The sequence below is a fragment of the Felis catus genome, chromosome B1, assembly GCF_018350175.1.
Source record: "Felis catus isolate Fca126 chromosome B1, F.catus_Fca126_mat1.0, whole genome shotgun sequence".
Lineage (NCBI taxonomy): Eukaryota > Metazoa > Chordata > Mammalia > Carnivora > Felidae > Felis > Felis catus.
The window spans coordinates 53,931,773-53,936,394 of record NC_058371.1 but is presented as its reverse complement, the minus strand read 5'-3'; the positions used below and the strand labels follow the sequence as shown (position 1 = coordinate 53,936,394).

The 4,622-nt window shown below is 43.3% G+C and overlaps 1 long non-coding RNA gene across 3 annotated transcripts in view; it reads left to right on the top strand.

Moving 5' to 3' along the window:
* The window catches only part of LOC102901157, a 31,557-nt gene that overhangs the window by 455 nt on the left and 26,480 nt on the right, over positions 1-4,622 (top strand). Inside the window, exons 1-2 of one of the 3 annotated variants that reach the window (XR_006596573.1) lie at positions 98-216; positions 642-804. The exons of 1 other annotated variant lie outside the window; for it this stretch is intronic. This is a non-coding gene — a long non-coding RNA (uncharacterized LOC102901157). Of the gene's footprint in view, positions 1-97; positions 217-641; positions 805-4,622 lie in introns of those variants that run through there. One more of the 3 variants, XR_006596574.1, reaches the window with a different exon arrangement.

Genomic DNA, 4,622 nt, shown 5'->3' with positions numbered 1-4,622 from the left:
GCGTCTCCGCGCCGCCGCAGCTTTTATGGCCCCCTGCGCGCGCGCGTGCAGCCCGGCGGGGCGCTCTCCTGCGAGTGGGCGGGGATGAAACTGTCAAGCCCGCGCAGGGGAGCCCACGGCTGTGTCACCTGGCGCTGAGCGCTCCGGGGCGCCAGGCTTCGCGATCTTTGCCTTCCTGACTCGCTGCCCGGGTCAGAGCCTCCCCTCAGCCTGTGGGTGAGTGGCTGGCAGGGCGCTGACAGGGAAAACAGAGAAGTTGTTTCTAAAAAAGATTACCTTCATTCAGTGCGCCGAAGACCCCCCCCCCGCCCCCGATAAAAGGAGAGCGGAGGAGGGAGGGGCTTGGGAGCTTGGTGTCCCCCTCCAACCCTCAGGGCCTCCTCTCTCTGCTACCCCCCCACTCCCCCGAATCAGAAGCAAAAACAAGCAAACGAAGCGACATTTTAGGGGTGTTGCTGTTTGTCTCAATCCAAGTTTATGTCTGAATTCCCATCTCATGGCGATTGGGGTGCGGATGGGTGTGGGGTGCAGAGGTAACTAGCACCATTGTTTTATTTCTTTCTTTCTTTCTTTCTTTCTTTCTTTCTTTCTTTCTTTCTTTCTTTCTCTTTCTCTCTTTCTCTCTTTCTTTTTTTACTTAGTTGTGCGGTTGACAGTCTTGTACACACATTAGAGATAATCGAACTGCGCTCCGACCGAAGACCCCTGAATCATATCACTTCAAGGCTGGGACTTTAAGATTTGGCACTTCTGTTTCAGATCAGTGTCAACCGTGTGTCATCTTGAGAGGGCTCCACAAGAATGGTAATCATTTACTTGCCCAGGACTTCCAGAGTCGCTTTCAGCCTGGTGAACTGTTGGTTCAATGGAATGCTTACTCGTTGAATCACACTAGCTGTGGAGGCTCTGAGTTGCAAGTATGGGACAGAAAGTTTTCTTTCAGGAGCCTGAGTGCCGGCTGTGTCTCCAAGATGGATTCAGCCATGGCTATTCTTCTGAACTAGTCACTTTTTCCCCCCTTGTTATCACCTGCAGGTTTCAATTTTATTTAAAATTATTTTTGTAATGTTTATTTATTTTTGAGAGAGAGAGAAAGAGACAGAGCACAAGCCAGGGAGGAACAGAGAGAGAGGGAGACACAGAATCCAAAGCAGGTTCCAGGCTCTGAGCTGTCAGCACAGAGCCCGAAGCAGGGCTCAAACCCACAAACTGCGAGATCATGACCTCAGCTGAAGTTGGACACTTAATGACTGAGCCACCCAGGCGCCCCTTCAGTTTTAATCCTGTAAGCATAATACCAGGTTGGCATTTGTCTTTATGAACAAAGAAATCTAAGCACCAGGGAGATGAAAGTCAGGAAAAAGGTTTTAAACTAAGAGCAGAATGAATCCTTTGTGTACTTTGCTGCTTACAGGAGATATGGGGGAAGGTGACCCGGTCAGCAGTGAAGGTGTTTAGGGAAGCTGGGGAGGCCGTGTAAAATACTATCAGTAAGCCACGGAAGAAAGACCTCCAAGTTAGTTTGAAATTAGATCTTCAAAAAATATTGAGAAATTAAGGGAGAGAGAGACTTACATTCCATCACAATAATTAAAAGAGTCATAATATGAAGAGTAAGTTGAGGGATCATACTGAAAGAGAACAGCAGAGGACAAAAAAAAAAAAAGGAAATAAAAACCTCAAGTAGCATGCACAGAGGATAGAAGAAGAACAAGTTCTTCAACAGAAAAGAACTGACAAAAGAAACAGAGAAGGGACCGCAACAGTGACATCGGACCATGTTGGGAGAGCCGGCACATATGGGGGAAAAGAGCTTCAAGAAGAAAGGAGCAATTAATTATACAAAGTACCCTAAAGAGCACAATTAAAAGGAGGATAAAGAAATGCTTTGAATTTTTCAAGACAATAATTAGTGTGAGTAAATTTACAAGGCACAGAAACCAAAGGGCTGAGATTTAAGGAGAAAATGGCTGGCAAGAAGATAGGTATTGCAGGAGTTCAAGACGTTACATGGAAAGAAATAGATTGGACAGTAGTTGGAAAGATTAGAGGGAAAATAAGTTTGTCCTTTAAGGAGGGACAGGAGGACTGATTCAGCTTATGAGGCGAGGAGTCCATGAGAGTAAGAGGAACCGGAAACAGTCTGGAGGTGGGTGGGTGAGACATAAGAGCGTCAGCTTTGGGTTCAGACAAAATGGGTTTGGATCTTGCCTCTGCTACTGACCAGCAGGGTGACTGTGGGCACGTTGCTTTACCTTCTGTGCCTCAGACTTTTTCTTAGTAAAGTAGCAGTTCCTATAAGACTTTGGTGAAAATTAAATTAGGTATTACTTATAAAGCACTATTCTAATGCCTGGTACACAGTAATACAATAAGTATCTGTTTTAACTAATTACTTCTGGATTGTTAATAAATAATATACAAGAGATAGAAAAAAATGTGAGAAACAGTTTTTTGTTTGTTTATAGCACATAGGAAGGACTGGGATCTAGAGCAAAGTTAGCACCTTTAACTACCTTTCTTCTCAGTTTCCATTGTCACTGTCTTTGTTCAGTGATCACATACCTTTCTTATACTTTCTCCTGTGATCACAATAGCTGTTAACATCCTGAATTACTTTGCCCACAAATTTCTTAAATCCAATTCCGTTTCCACAGTCTTCCCAGTAAAAGTTCTAAAATATCGATCCAGTCACATTTGGACATTCTCGCTTTTAATGTCCTTAAAATATCCAGACTCTAGGACACTGCATAGGAGGTAGGGCATTCCACGCCCACATCTTTCTTGGAGTTCCTCTTTGTAGTCTAGGAAGCAAAATCATTTCAAACCTACTCCACTTTCCAAGCCCCAGGTCTTTGCCATTCTCTGTCTGCTTGCCTGAGGATACTTCCCCACCCACTTTCTTTTCTTGTCTTCCAATTCATCTATGAAAAGTCTACAGTGGAAACACCAATCATATCCTTCTGATGAGCTTGCCACCTGTGTGTCCAGCTCAGGGTCCTTTTCTCTGGATATCTCCAGCATCCAGCACAAGGCCACCCGAAGTGTGTGCTTGCACATGTGGGGTGAAGAAAAGTACAGATGAATATGAGAGATGTGTTTGAGAGAAGATGGAAAATTTGAACTAGATGGTGAGATTTCCTGTATATTATGATTACCTTTTTGTATAACGTAAACGTAAGAATGGAAAAAAGTACATTGGTAGGGTAATTTTTGAAGCGGAGTGTTTTGATATTTTAGATTAAATGTACATTTTGACTTAAAACTATCTACAGGAGGGGTGCCCAGGTGGCTCAGTTGGTTAAGTGTCCAACTCTTGATTTCAGCTTGGTTCATGAGCTCATGGTTTGTGAGTTTGAGCCTTGCATCAGACTCTGTGCTGACAGTGCAGAGCCTGCTTGGGGTTCTCTCTCTCTCTCTCTCTCTCTCTCTCTCTCTCTCTCCCTTTCTCTCTGCCCTTCCCCCACTCACTTTCTCCACCCCCCTTCAAAATAAACAAATAAACTTTAAAAAATATGTCTACAGGACATTATATATAGTATATTCTATACCCAGTAAGCACATCCCCTGTGGTTTCTAATATATATTTCTCAGCTTCTGTGTGATAGCAGTATTTAGTTTCATTTACATTAGCTGTACAATTTTATCAATATAGTTTGTACACTTAAAAAAATAATTCCTAGGTAAAACTAAGTTAAATCTGAAACAAACCATAACATAATTTTGTGAAGTATTCTTATTTATAGGTTATATTTTATTTAATACTTTTTTAAGTTTATTTATTTTTTGAGAGACAAAGAGAGACAGAGCATGAACGGGGGGAGGGTCAGAGAGAGGGAGACACAGAATCCGAAACAGGCTCCAGGCTCTGAGCTGTCAGCACAGAGCCCGATGTGGGGCTTGAACTCACGGACCGCGAGATCATGACCTGAGCCGAAGTCGGCCGCTTAACCGACTGAGCCACCCAGGAGCCCCTAAGTTTATTTATTTATTTTTTGAGAGACAGAGAGAGACAGAGCATGAGCAGGGGAGGGGCAGAGAGAGACAGGGAGTCACAGAATCCGAAGCAGGATCCAGGCTCTGAGCTAGCAGCAGAGCCCAACGTGGGGCTCGAACTTGTGAACCGCGAGATCATGACCCAAGCCAAAGTCGGATGCTTAACTGACTGAGCCACCTAGGTGCCCCTTATTTAGTAATTTTGAACAAAGTTCTGTTTAAATGAAAACAGATAAAATGCAAAATTCAATAACAGTCAAATTAAAAAGGGTGGCTTTTCTCAGTACTAGGTACTAGCTTTGTGACCTTGAATAAGTTACTTCACTCTCTGAATCTCAGCTTCTTCATCCGTTAAATGAGGATGAAATAATACCTACTTCATAAGGTTGTTGTAAAGACTAAACTGAGTTAAATAAATTCAGGTAAAGTGCTCAGGCCAGTGACTCGCACATAGCAAATGCTGTGAAAATGCCTTTTTCTCGAAGCACTATACACACACACACACACACACACACACACACGTGTGTGTGTGTGTGTGTGTGTGTGTGTATCACTGCATTTATCATTTACGACCAAATAATGAATCATTGTGGCCATTTTACAGATGAGGAAAATGAGTTTAAGGA